This window comes from Cibotium barometz, chromosome 20, assembly GCF_041138505.1.
Source record: "Cibotium barometz isolate CiBa-2024 chromosome 20, ASM4113850v1, whole genome shotgun sequence".
NCBI lineage: Eukaryota > Viridiplantae > Streptophyta > Polypodiopsida > Cyatheales > Cibotiaceae > Cibotium > Cibotium barometz.
In genome coordinates this window covers 9,438,135-9,454,068 of record NC_141065.1, presented here as the reverse complement: position 1 = coordinate 9,454,068, position 15,934 = coordinate 9,438,135, and positions in this window count along the sequence as shown.

Genomic DNA, 15,934 nt, shown 5'->3' with positions numbered 1-15,934 from the left:
AATGCTAATGCAAAATTCTTGGAACTATGTGGGTTCTTTTGATTCTTAACCCAAAACTCAAGGATGAACGGTTTGATGTGTTGTGGGTGCTACCATTTGATGGAAAGCATAGTTGTGTGACAATTGAAAGGTTTTATCAATTGTCCATAGCTACCTTTCTAGACACTATGAGACTGAAATGGATCTCCTTATTAGGAGGAGAAGAAAATATCTGCAAAATCTATGACATACCAAGTGGTGATAAGAGGTTTATTTCATGGCTAGGCATGGAGGTTTGGTTGTACCAATTATGCACAGAGGCCAAGTCCATCGTTTTGGGTTTGCAGATGTTACCAATTGGTGAGCCTTTCTAGCTGCCTGAGCATCCTTCCTTGAAGGAGTTTCTTAATGGGGTGGTGTCTCAATGGTAAGACAATTAACAGCCCATTCCAAAAATGGATAAAGATGGAACAATCTAATATATCTCAGCACAGTAGGTTGACATTGTGTGTGCATTGAGAAGGGTGATATGTAGGTGGGTATAATCTATGCAAGTAGAATTAACCTTACGATGTTTATGTTGGGGTTTTTAACCACATGAAATTCTTTGATATCACAAACTATATATTTTATATGCTTATATGCCATGGGTAAACTTGAGCAGGTGGTGCCTCTACTAGTTAGAGCATGGCGCTCTTTCAATAGTGATGCATGCATGTACTCCAAACTTTTTCTAGATTTACATGGTGGCATGGCCAACTTTACCGAATGGGAGGAGAGAAATTTCCCATGGTGGATTGAGATGCCCTTGGGGAGCTACATAGAGAAGGAGAAATAATTCTATGAGAAAAAATGCAAAGGGAGAGCTCTCGGCTAGTAGAACTTCTTCGGATCATGACACTCACAATGGAGTAGACTTGCACACTACCATGGATGCAATGAGGGTGAGGAATGCCACAAACATAGATGTGGGTGGTTCAAATACTAGTGGTCTTGCTAAGCAAAAAGATAATGTACCATCCATAGGAAAACACAAGGAGGTAATGTACTAGAGACAGTAGGGGGATGAAACGTAGGGGTGGAGAAATAGTTTCTTGGTCGGGGGGTTGACCTTGTAGTGGTAGATCTCCCTATAGGAGAGGTGTTGGATCTTGAGAGGGGTGTCATTCCTACATGGAATGTACACCATCCTGAACTTTTGAGGTACTCCTTGGGAGTTGCAACTTCATTTCTAGATGATGATGGTTGGGCATTATGTATCTTTCACATGAGTAATATTGGGGAGGTCGAACGTCTCTCTCACTCCATTAGATTTGAGGTGGAGGGTCACTTTGTCATTTGATCCATGGACCCCATTGGAGTCACACGCATTGGGCTACATGGATCAAATGATGTATTGGTAAGATGTCTACTCTATTATAAATAATTATACATAATCACATAAATTTGGTTGATATGATTCTCATGAATATATAATTTATTTTAGGTGGACTACCAATTTGCTTTCATCTTGAGAAAGAAAATTGGGAGACACAAATGTGGTTGGGAAGGCATTGAATTTGCATTTTACTTCTTAAACATTCAATCATTATATGCTTGTTTCGGAAAGAAGTATATGTCGAGCAAAGAAGGAGGCATGGAGTGGCCCATTAGAGAAGGTTATTTCACTCATGGCCTTCTTCTTTGGAGATTTTGTTTCCTCAAAGGGCTCAGTGATGGAATTATGTTATGTGAAGGCTCCTATGGGATGGTCTATTTCATGTGCTTGTGCCACTTCTCATCGCACATGCTTGTTTGTGTGGATAGCGACAATGAGGAGCTCGTCGAAGAATGTGTATGCCCCATGTGATATCAAGGTAAAAGAATTTTGAAATGTGTTTAATTAAGAAGAATGCTAAAAAGAATGCACTATACTTTGATTTTAATTTTTCATCCATGTTTTTTAGGCCTAACCATTGATGCCCACACCCATGGCATGTTAAGAGATGTAATCACGGTGTTGTGTGTATGTGGGAAAGCACCCTAGAGGTGAAAGATATTGTGGCAAGATAACAATGCCACATGTAATATTCTATGGTGTGTGAGTGTTGACCAAAAGAGTGGAAAAGGAGTTGCCACATGGATGATGATGTGTAAAGTGGGATAAGGCTAGAAAGCCTATATCATTGTATGGTTCACTTGAGATATGCAATAGAACTTATGTTGAGTGTGCAATCTCTCTCTCTCTCTCTCTCTCTTATGGAGTTCTTAGTGTGGTATAACCCACCTTAATCTATGCTTAATCTTGTGTCTATCACCATGATCAATCCCATTTTTGGATTGTTAACATGGTATCAGAGCTTGGGTGGGCTCTTGGTCATGGTGGATATTTATGTATAGTTTTTCTTGGTTATGAGTTCTTTGATTAAGCATTATTTTTAGTTATATGGAAAAAAAATTATGCACACTCATATTATCATTTGGATTTGCATTTGTGAGGATTTGAGAGAGATTTGGAGCTGCCATTCTCAAGTTTGAGAGGAGATTTGCAACATGGAGGTTGCATAGAAGCTACCCAAGAGTTGCAAATGGGATTTTTGCAACATGGGAAACCTGCTCATCATCATGGAAGCTGAAAATGGAGATTTCAGCAAGTATGAAGACTATGGAGTCTTCGGTGTTAACAAGGAATCTACCAACGAGATTTGAGAAGGTATTTTGGTGTTTTTGTCTCTAATTTGGTGTTTGAGCATGGAAAAATGCTCTATGAAGGGTTGCTATGTATGGGATTTGTGAATTCCATGAATCTTGTGTGGAGGTGCGTGCTTGTCAAATGGTGGCAAGCAAAATGTGAACTCAAGGGGGAGTTCATTTGTGTGCATTAAGAAGAAGATGTGTGGTAGAATGCTCATGGAAAATGGGCATGTTTGGGTGTGGAAGCCATGAGAGCTTTCACACATATTTGGCACCTCAATGGTTCTTATGAGAAACCACTTTGAAGAAGCACCCTTGAAGATGGTGTGTGGGGATAAAGCATGTACGTCATGGTGCTCATTTTTGGAGCACATGAAGGACATGTCAATGGTCATGGAAGACCTCAACTTGGAGGTCTAGGAGAGGCAAATTAGCAATGGGAGATGCTATGGAGTTTGAAGCTCTTATGAGAGCTAAAGGTATGAAGAATGGTGGTCATTGAAACCTCAAGGAGGAGGTTGTGGAGGCAAAATTCTATTGCAAAGTCTATCAATGGTGGAAGACTCGGGTGTAGAGGATGCAAGGTGCAAGCATTGTCGAGTCTTGCTAAAATCTGCTTTCATTGTGAAGGACAAGCAGATTCATTTAGCAGAATCAAAGAGCTTTGAAGAGGCTTGGACAGTATCATGCTCAAGTAAAGTCATAGTAGCCATTGAGAGAGAAGTGAAGGGCAACATGAATAAGGTGAGCTTATAGCAAATGACTCTAGAAGGAATGCGTAAATCTTAGCAGAGCAGAAAGGAGTTGAAGCAGGCACAACAACAATGGAATCAGAGTAGTGGACAGCAAAAGTAAGAATTGTGGAGCAATCTGGATCTGCAGAGTAGCAAAACACAAGCATAGCAACCTCAAGCAACAAGTGCAGCACGCCTCCAGAAAGACATCATGCAGCCACCAACAATTGCTCGTTGTTGCAGAGCACAAGGCAAAGAGAGCGCACCCAAAGCAAAATCGCCCTGCCGCTGCAGAAGCTCCACATCAGGTGAAATCACCTAGAAAGGCACACAGTCGCACAGATAATGAGGCCATCATATAGACGATGACCTAGCAAACGCCTGAGAGGAACAACAGCACAGTCGCATGGCATTGAAGCTCAAAGAACGCCTTAAGTAGTAGCAACAACAAGAAAAGAGAGTCGCACAATGCAGTGGTGCAGGAGAAAGAGGAGGTTTCGTGAAGCTCACCATGGAACCTGCAGAGAGCTGCTTGTACCTTTGGGGCTACGGTAATGATATCGACCTGATGATGCTACAACACTAGCTATTGGACAAAGGCACGGGCAGGTTTGAGCCTAGCAGGTACTGCTGGCAATGGCCCTACTATATTGGAGGGGCACGGCACCGTTGCAGCATTCCATGATTCTCACGATGCTATAGAAGCTAGGCATCGTAAAGAAGGTGTTCAAATGTCGCCTGTAGCATGTGCAGGTTCAGGAGAGGGCACAGTCAGCAACATATTATTTATTATTATTATTATTTATATATTGGAAAGGTCCACAACCTTTCAAAATCTCAAAGGGTCTATTTTGATAAAGCCTTGTTCACATGCTTTTTAAGAAGCATATACTTTGTAATTGATTACACACACTTGGGTTTGCTGCCCAAAATGTGTTGTTCTTTTTTTTTCACCCATGAATGAGAAAGGCAATCGTCCAAGCCTGCGTGCTCAAAACAAAAAATTTTGTAATCACCCATTGGTATGAGGGTTGCCTTGCCCAAGCTCATCTAGAAGCTCGAAATGGTTGTTGCGTGATGTGTGCATGAGCGATGCACGTGTGAGGTGCATGCGCATGGGTTGGTTCCCACCCGAACTTCTACGTTCAAATTGGACTCAGTGGTTCTGCTGTGAGCGAGTTGGCTCAAAACAGCCAGACTTGGTGTCTAAGGTGGTAGACACGTGCACACATGTTTGGTTGATGGACACTCCAATGTATCATTGAGGGGGAGTGTTGAGAGGTAGCGATTGCGGTTGTGCAATGCTACATTGATATGGGTGATGGGTGAGTTGTGGAACACCTCGATTAAGAGGGGGTGTTGAGAGATGTAATCAGGGTGTTGTGTGTATGTGGGAAAGCACCCTAGAGGTGAAAAATATTGTGGCAAGGTAACAATGTCACATGTAATATTGTATGGCGTGTGAGTGTTGACCAAAAGAGTGGAAAAGGAGTTGCCACATGGATGATGATGTGTAAAGTGGGATAAGGCTAGAAAGCCTATATCATTGTATGGTTCACTTGAGATATGCAATAGAACTTGTGTTGAGTGTGCAATCTCTCTCTCTCTCTCTCTCTCTCTCTCTCTCTCTTATGGAGTTCTTAGTGTGGTATAACCCACCTTAATCTATGCTTAATCTTGTGTCTATCACCATGATCAATCCCATTTTTGGATTGTTAACATGGGATGCTCGATTGTGTCCCTTGATGATGATGCTATTGATGTCGATCAATTCACAACCATGCCTGACTGGTATGTCACGTTTTTTGGTATTGATTTTCTTTCTTAATATTAATGGGACTGAATATCAACTTGGTGTTTACATAACATAGCTTGGCATAAATTTGGAGAGCAAATGGTCTGAAATATCTTTAATGTAGGTCATCACCTACATATGCAGAGCAGAGGTTGCTCTGCCGCTTGTAGGTTGGCAAACATACCATATGTCATTTCATCTATAGCAGGCAACAAAAGAGGCGGTACCCTCTAGTGATGATGAGACACACAATGCATGATATAGCCTTTTGATTTAATGTTTCTGCTTTAGGAAACTCTTTTTTACTCTAGTTGCTTACATTGATTTTTGATAAGGGAGTGTCCTCTAGTAGATAAATTGCTCTTTATTTATATTACTTGTTTGGTCATTCTATGTTTTGATGTGGCAATGTCCGCTATTGGATGATGAGGCACATGACGAATGATACAATACTGGATACTGCATGGTTTTGCTTTATGAGACTCTATTATACTCTAGTTGAAACATTGGTGCATACTAAATGGTTCTTCTCCATACGTCTATCCTTTTTACTATTAGGCACATGACGGATGATACAAGATTGCATACTATACGGTTATGCTTTATGAGACTCTATTATTATACTCTAGTTGAAACATTGGTGCATACTAGATGGTTCTTCTCTATGTGTCTATCCTTTTTACTATAGTCAATTCATTGCTTTGGAGTAACTGAAGTACAATAGTACAATACTATGTGTCTATTCTTTTTACTATAGTCAATACATTGCTTTGGAGTAAACTACAATTTCTCTCTCACACACACTCACTCACACACGTATACACAAGTACCTAGAGAGCCCAAATCATGCATATAAGCAAGCAAGAGGGAAGAGGGGGAGAGTAGAAAGCAAGATAACTCTTAGATTATGCATAGAGAATATGAGAGAATGAGGGGTTAACGTTCCATTTTGCCTTATCTCCTTTGTTTTTAGGGTTTACAATATTTAGGTGGCCAAAGCTAAAAATTAGGAGGCCTCCTAGATTACTAACACTAGGGTTGGCATTCCATTTTGCCTTATCTCCTTTTTTAAAGGGTTTACACCATTTAGGTGGCCAAAGCTAAAAATTAGGTTCTAGGCCTTCTCGATTGCTTACACTAGCGTAAACCTTATACTCATTGGTACCCTTCATTAAGCTATCTTGTGGCATGCCTTTCATAGATAATTGGCGAGCACTCACATAAAATATATAATGCATAACCATTAAAGTTAAATCTGACCTTTCTGGTGCATACAACCAAATGAGGTGAAAGTGAAGAGGTGGTCGGCATCGACGCTTGAAAGTTCTCTAACAAGGGTTAACATGCTCCCCTTCCTAATGAAGATTTTTTCCTCTGAATATATCGACGATGAAGATGAGTTGATGTTGCATGCAGCAAGAGATTTTGGTGTTGCATGATTGTGTTATGGATCTTGTGGGAATGTGTTGAGAAGTTTGGTGAGATCTGCATGACAACATGGCCAAGTAGTAAAGTGTTCTTGTTTAAAATAATGTAACTTTAACAATGATGTAATGCTTAAACATGCAATCATGAAACTTTGTTTATGACTGGTCGAATTTTCCTAGTTATTATAAGGATTAATATTAAAGTTGGTCCAAATTCTATTGAATCAAAACTTATTTAAGAATACACCTATGGTAATGGCCTTGGTCTCAACACACTATCACTTACGTGAATGTATCTCAAGTTATAGACTAGCCTTATAAGTGAAATTGCTAAGTGATTTATTTATAAAGCCTTCTTTAAAAAAAATCTAAAATAAATAAGTAGTAATAAGGCACCTCCTTGTAATAAGGCACCTCCTTGTAGAGACCAAAATAAATAAGGCACCTCCTTGTAATAAGGCACCTCCTTGTAGAGACCAAAATAAATAAGTAGTAATAAGGCACCTCCTTGTAGAGACCAAAATAAATAAGTAGTAATAAGGCACCACCATGCAGGAGACTAAAGCAATAGCCTAGAGACCTTCATCAAGAGTATCTAAGAACCACTAAGTACCTTTTGATTACAATGATGGCTTTAGCCTTTTATTAGCTCTTTTCAAACACAAGGTCCAACCCCATGAAGGTCAAGGCTATGGCCCCAAGGCACCTATACTAGGAGCCAAAGGACCTACTAAGATCTAACATGGCGATGGCTATCTTACTAGGAGCCAAAGGATCTACCAAGATCTAACATGGCGATGGCTATCTTCAGAACTAGGAGGAGCGGACATTTGTCTGAACAAGGAGGAGTGTCGGACGACGTTTGAAGTGACGTTTATCAAATCAAACATTAAAAATTGTAAATCCAACATTAAAAAGTTACAAAGTGAATCTTATTAATTAATAAATTCATTTTTTTCACTTATTCATTGTGTGCTCCTATTGACAAACCTTTTAAATATATTATTCATATTATATACATCATGTTAGAGCACACCATGGCATTTTAAAGTGCCAACACATGTAGATATGCTCCTCTTCCCGGCACCACCACTGCATGAACAAACCCTTAACCTAAAAGATTAAGAACTTAATGCATTAATATTTTAAAAGTAGGGAACTTGAAGGTTGCAAGGTGACGCATCATGCTGCAACACCACGATCTTCTCGGCTTTTTGCATGGCATAGGTGGCACATCATGCTGCGACACCACAATCTTCATGGCTCTTGTTTAGTTTATGCTAAGCTTCGAACATGCAACACCTTGGATCGTATGGAATAGTGGCCACATGCACGAACATGATGCAGTGTCCCTAGCTTTCATACGGGATCACAGCACCTATATAGTTGATTAGAAGGAAGGGGAAAAAACCAACCACGGGCCGAAGGCCCACTTAACCACGCCAGCCCACTGCCCACTCATGGGTAACTTAATCTCCTTTGCATGGCGTAGATGGCGCGACGGTGGTTTCTGGTTCTTTGCACCGCGACCAAGCTAGCGGTGTATCTCTCTGTCTCTCTCTCTCTCTCCCCCCCATGTTGGGTGCAGCACAAAGCCACTTCTCTCTCTCTCCCCCATGTTCAACGGATATTTTCGACGCCTCTATGTCATCAAAATTCTCATCCTGAAACAATGTCTAAATATGTTTCTGAATAAGAATCTAAAAAAACATCGAAAATACTGTCTATATACCGGCGTCGGAATAAAGGTCAGAAATAGTGTTGGAAAATGTTTTTCCCCAATTTTTTCTCCTCTTACATTTTTTTAATCCAAATCTATATATATATATATATATATTCTCACTTTTGGTATACATAAATACGTATAAAAATATATGAAACCAACAAAAAGAGGAAAGTTGGGTACGCCATCAGAATATTTGCATGTTTACAAAATCATTGTTGATCATTATCAACTCTCTCATCTTCACAAAAGATCATTGGTCCCCGAGAAGATCTATTTCAAGGAAAATGCCTCCATCTTTTCAGATCGTGTAGGACTAGAAGATGCATCTATGTCGGCCTCTAAAACTTCAAGCTCTGGCCCTGGTTCCTCATTTGTTTCTGGCTCTTCATCAAGCCATCTACTTGACAGAAAGTTTGGAAGTATAGAAAGAGATGGAGGGTATGGTATGGAGGGTAAAGTTTTGAGGTGTTGAGCTTATTGTCATACACTTGTCATTTTGTATTGGACTATGTATTGTGAAACCAAGGGTCACACTTGGTGCAAAGAGGTCATGTATAATGCAATATTGTCACTACTATAAATTCCCTAAAATTATCCATTTACTTGGCTTTGTGCATACACTGACTTACTCCTCAATATTTAAGTCGCATTTTGATGTCATTCAATGTAATTCTTGTCTTCTTGTTTGGACTCACCCTATCTTTCTATACAAAAGACAACATTAAACAAATTTTAAAGTGTTAATGCTTCTTCACTACCTTATAATCCTAACCCACCTTAATTATTTTTAGCTCTACTATCTAAAGTTTTTAATCATTTCTTTTTTTATTTTACTCCCTCTATACTACTTTTAAAGGCTATTGGTATCTCCTTCCACTAATCTCACTCCTCTCTCCCTCTCCTACTCTACCAAACTTAAGTCACTTTCATTATTAGAATCACCATCATTTAATTACAAACTTAATTTGCACTTAACACTAACACTATTATTACACGCTGAGTTACTTCTTACTAACCACTAACAAAAGCCTAAAACGCTAATTAACTATATAAACCTTGGACAATTCCCCAACAAAACTCTCCAAGAACTATAGAAGGCGCACCGACCACTTCTAGAGCCTGCACAACAGTGACAACCACATAGCATATCAAAGTTCACATATGCATCTACACTATTGAATCATGTTATCAATCATATACATAGCCAACTCTACTATACCTGCTCTGCAGGCACATAGTGCAATAGCAAAATGGGTCACTTGGCTCTCTCCCCAAGGGTGCGAGTTCAAACCCTCATGCACTACACCCATAAGGTGTGTGCCTGAATGGCATAATTTCAATACCAAAAACCCTCACAAACAATTTTAAAAAACTTTATAATAAATTGTAAAACAATAGTTACCGTAGTAGTGACAAACACAATAGCTTCTTCTATTCTATATTGTCACTATTGTCTCTAAAAATTCATCTCTCCCAATATACAATATAATGGAAAAAAGTGCATCTATAGATATTCTTCGTTCATCGTGATCACCTTTAGCAGCAAAAATAGAGGCACCTAATTCTCCAACATCACAAAGTCTTGCAATATATATTTCCTAAGAGGCCACTAAAACTTGCTATAGTAGTAGTACGAATTAAAACCGCACTTCCGCCCCCCCACATTAGACCTCAACACTTCTTGTAATATGAAGAAATTATATATGCACATGCACATGTATAGGTATAGGCCTAGGCAAATGGACCTTGGGTCCCTTGAGCATAGATTTGGGGCATGGGCATATTGATTAGCCATTATGAAATGACCAGGCAATATATAAGTGACTTGATTAGGCTATTGTACATTTTGATCTTTTATCACTTTACGGTTTTATCATATGATACACCTTTATTGGAGCTTTCATAGCCTTCTTTGCTATTGCCTTAGGATGGTGACCTACACCCATGCTTACTCCATGCCTTGAGCAGATCCATCCTAATATCTCAGCTTGGTCATGTTTCCTTTCTTGCATTGGTATCAGAGGCATGGATTCTCTTTATTGCATTGGTATCACAGTCATGGATTCTTTTCATTGCAATTATATATGCACATGCACATGGACCTTGGGTCCCTTCAGCATAGATTTGGGACATAAGCATATTGATTAGCCAGTGTGAAATGGCCAAGCAATATATATATATATATATATATATATATATATATATATATATATATATATATATATATATATATATATATATATATATATAAGTGACCTTGGTCTTGGCTATTGTACCTTTTGACCTTTTATCACTTTACCATTTTATCATATGATACACCTTTATTAGAGCTTTTATGGCCCAAGCTTCCATGGCCTTGTTGGCTATTGCCTTATGATGGTGACCTATATCCATGCCTACTCCATGCCTTGAGTAGATCCATCCCACTATCTCAGCTTGGTTGTGTTTTCTTTCTTGCACTTCCACCACAAATGTTGCATCTAACGCCAACATATACCCCACCTTTTCATCCACCTTACCACGTCAATGTCCCCTTTCTCAACAAAAAAAAGAAAGAAAGGTAACATCCTTTTCCTCATTCAAAATGAGGAGTGGACGTTTGAAGTGACGTCAATCAATTCAAACATTAAAAAGTTACAAATTGAATCTTATTAATTAATAAATTCACTTTTTCACTCATTGTGTGCTCCTATTGACAAACCTTTTAATATATTATTCATATTATATACATCATGTTAGAGCACACCATGGCATTTTAAAGTGCCAACACATGTAGATATGCTCCTTTTCCTGGCACCACTGCATGAACAAACCCTTAACCTAAAAGATTAAGAACTTAATGCATTAATATTTTAAAAGTAGGGAACCTGAAGGTTGCAAGGTGACACATCATGCTGCAACACCACGATCTTCACAGCTTACTCCTTTGCATGGTGTAGGTGGCGCATCATGCTGTAACACCACAATCTTCATGGCTTACTTAATCTCCTTTGCATGGTGTAGATGGCGAGTGTAGATGGCGACGGTGGTCTCTAGTTCTTTGCACCACGACCAAGTTGGGAACTTAATGCATTAATATTTTAAAAGTAGGGAACCTGAAGGTTGCAAGGTGACGCATCATGCTGCAACACCACGATCTTCACAGCTTACTCCTCCTTTGCATGGTGTAGGTGGCGCATCATGCTGTAACACCACAATCTTCATGGCTTACTTAATCTCCTTTGCATGGCGTAGATGGCAAGCGTAGATGGCAATGGTGGTCTCTAGTTCTTTGCACCACGACCAAGTTGGCGGTGTATCTCTCTCTCTCCCCCATGTTGGGTGTAGCACAAAGCCACTTCTCTCCTCTACTGCCACTACTACAGGATGCTTATGTTCTGATGGTGATTTTTGATGCCTCTACGTCGTCGAAATTCTCATCGAAAAGAATGTCTAAATATGTGTCTGAATAAGCGTCTAAAAAAACATTAGAAATATTGTCTATACTAGCATTGGAATAAAGGTCGAAAATAGTGTCGAAAAATGTTTTTCCCCAATTTTTTCTCCTCTAGCATTTTTTTAAAACCAAATCAATATATATATATATATTCTCACTTTTGGTATACATAAATACGTATAAAAATATATGAAACCAACAAAAAGAGGAAAGTTGGGTACGCCATTAGAATATTTGCATGTTTACAAAATCATAGTTCATCATTATCAACTCTCTCATGTTCAAAAAGATCATTGGTCCCCCGAGAAAATATATTTCAAGGAAAATCCCTCCATCTTCAAATCGTGTAGGACTAGAAGATGCATCTATGTTGGCCTCTAAATCTTCAAGCTCTAGCCCTTGGTTCCTCATTTATTTCTGGCTCTTCGTCAATATTACCACACCTATGGTTTTTGGGGCATCCCTTGTGTCTAAATGTTTGATCTCTATACCTTCGTCTAGCCCTTGCTCTTGTTGATGGCCTACCACCAATCTCTGCTTCATCTTTTGCTATTTCCATGTCTTCATATATTTGTTTATTGCGTGGTGACACTTGGATTACAAACCACCATCGACGAGATGATCTCTTGGGTCCTCCTTAAAGAGAACTTGCTCATAATGCTCCGGTAGCACAAATGTGTTCTTTTGGTCTGTCCATATCTTTGTGTGGAGTAGTCCACTTGAACTAACATGGATTTGTCTCTTCATACGGTTGTATGTGGTCCTATTGTAACTACCTTGAACCACTTAACATCAAAGATAAACATATGAAGCCAACCTTAATGATATCTTGGATGGTTCCAAAGTAATCAAGCATGGTTCACATTCGTATTTAGATCACTTGCACTAGCCGTGCTTTCTTGCATGAAATTTTCTTTAACACCACAATCGAATACTGTTCTCCTCTTATCGATCCGTGTTCCACTCAAAAGTGGCATCCATGTGACCACAATGCTGCAAATTTTTAGTACTAGCAGAAAATAACACATCGTCCGTTAGTTTATGGAGAAGTTATAAATAATATTTAGAGAACATGTGGACATAATATCGAGGCTTATAATGAATGAAATCACCTACACATTAGTCACAACCGTATGCAAGATCCTCTTCCTCATCCGTAATAACTTCACTGTGAAGTTTTGCTTCTTGTAGGGTTTGTTGGAGCCATCAACTTGACAGAAAGTCTGGAAGTATAGAAAGAGATGGAGGGTATGGTTGGTGAGCCATACTCCTTTGAAAAGCTTGACGAGCTTGATTCCTTTCATTTTTGTTCTCTTCGTACCGCTTGATCCACTTTTGCGTACTCCTTGAGTTTAAGATGCAAAATTTATAGATCTTGTCTCCGTAAGGCCACATCCACCATCGTTCTCTCAATCCCTTATCCTTGCGGCTCTTTTCCAACTACCCTATCATCCTCCTCTGTTGACCACAGTTTAGGCATTTTAGGATCTAAGGTACTAAGAAACTCTGTGATGTACACTAGGGAGGGATTCCCTACACAAGCCATCCCATTGCCATACTTCTCTTTGGTGGTGGATGAGCTCTTTTAAGGACAAACCCTTTTAGCATCTTCATATGAACCTCTCCAAAAAGAACATCCAACGTGAATGGAGGATCCCTACCATGCTGCCACCTCATCCACAACATGAACTAGGAGATGCATCTGTATGGTTAATATGCTAGTTGGGACAAACTTCTCCAGCAATGTAACAACTTCTATGGCATTTAAGTGGGCTACTTCAAAGTGTCTTTTCTTATCTCCTTTAATGAAATCCAGCGGACCATGGTGCTAATCTTGTATATTGTATCCCTTATTTTGTGAGGCAACCCTTTATGGCCCCACAGGCAAGGACGAATTGTAAGAACTTGTGCAAATTGTGTGATTTCAAGCCAGAGAGCTCGTCATCCTTTGTAAATGCCCCCTTTAGGCAGTGCATGCATCTAATCAGAGTATGAAGCTTTGAAATGCACTTCTTAACTTGAGCTTCTTCTTTTTTCATCTTCAATACCCAAAGGAGATTTAGGTAGTAACAGCTTACCATTAGCTTTGGCTCGTGGCCATAAGTGTTGCATACAATCACTTATTTGTAAATCCTCCCTTTGGTCCTTGCTCTCTTTGGCCCTAGTAATAGACTTCCAAAGTACCACGGCTATATTTTTAAAAATATGCATAGGGTCAAGAAAATGGTTAACTAGAAGACTGTCCCAATATGGTAGTTGGCAGAAGATGGACAACTGATTCATTCCGGGAGGTGAGGAACCTTCGTTGTCCTCCCATGCTCTCTTCCAATCGCTTGCCTTTAGTGTAGGAGGAGGTCGATCCAAAAAGCCCTCACGTAGCTCCTGGTCCTCTGGCGGCATATACTTCTTGTGACCCTCATACACTATCTTTCTCAAGCATCTTGAATGGCGAGCCTCTAGTCTAGGCCCACACAAAGGACGTGCATTGTATCCAGAGATTGATAGTCCTATATTAAAACAATTAATGTTATATAAACATTATAGATATCAACATGGATAATAGAAAAATAACTTACCCCACTGCATTCTCCATAACCTGGCCAATCATGCATAGTCCACATTAGTATTCCTCGTAATGAGAAATCCCTTTGTTCAAACCTCTTTGACATGTTGTGAACATCAATTCCTTCCCACAATCTCTGTAGCTCCTTTATTAATGGGGCTAAGTACACATCCTACCTTCTTGTACTTCCCAGGCACTATTAATAAGAGAAAAATATGCCCCTTCTTTATTGCTAACCACGGTGGAAGATTGTAGTTCACAAGATAAACGAGCCATGTGATCCATGTTGAACTTTTAAGACCAAACAGGTTCACACCATCCATAGCTAGCTCGAGGTGAATGTTGCGAGGCTCCTCGTTAAAGTCTGGCCAATTCTCTTCAATGTGTCTCCATGCAGGGCAACGGGCACATGCATAACATCATCTTGTAGATCTAGTGGTTTGATGCCAAGACATCATTGACACTATGGATTTACACTTGAACATTGTTTGAATCCGTGGAATGACAGGGACGTGCCTGAGTGCTTTTGCAGGAATCCTTTCTCCTTGGGATATATTTCCTATATCTGGATTCTCTACACCATGGACATTGTGCAATACCTGCATGCTTGTGCCAATAGAGAACACAATCATTTGGACAAGCATGGTAAGAATTGTAGTCCATACCAATGGATTGCAAGATGGATTTTGCATGCATACGGTTTGCACGTGCCCTCAGGCAATATTTGATCCCTCAATGACTTGTCATATTAGCCACGATGATTAGAAAAGGTAAAATAAAGAGATAAAAATGGAAAGGGTGATAAGTACTTACGCAAAAAGTTTGATACACTAGTATTGGACCATCCAAATATTGATTGCAAGTTTAGCATTGCGAGGCATGTACACAAAATAGATATATGTGCACCATGATAAAGAGGTGTACGGAGCCAACTTGCGTAACTCTTGCTCTTATCTTGAGGCCTGCTCCATGTGTCGATAGACACCACCTATTTCGTGTGTTATTTCTCACTCGATATTCTCTGCGTCATGTAGGGCATCTATCATATCATCCATGTCTTGATCCAAAGACGCTGGAGAGTTCACCATAGTTTCGTCCTCAACATGAGGCTGAGTAGTACTTGCTTGTGTCGTTTGCTTGTCTACTCCGCTCAGGTCGAAGGTCCAAGCAGTCGATTAGTTCATCATTGCAAGGGCGCATATTCACAACACCAAGTAAGGCATTTAGACGCTCAACTGGGAATATACCGTTCAATCTTACATGGTCATTGCAAATTCACAGTCGTCTCGAGATTTGGTACTTGCATCTGTTGTAAGGGCACAAGCATTTCTCCTCATCGTTCAGGACGAGATGACATGTTTGTAGGAGTGTTTTCACGGTCCATGATCGATTTGGGAGGGAGGAATGGCCCAATTTGTGTTTTTTTTGGGAGGGGGGAATGGCCCCTTATATATTTATATGCCGGTCTAGTCGGCCAAAGTTCACTTTCAAGTGGAAAGGGTGTCAAGACGTGAAACACATTTGAATTTAAAAGGTTTTTTAATATATAATCCCTGTCGTCCTTATGATCGTTGGAAAAAATGTACAAAAGAGCGTCAAAG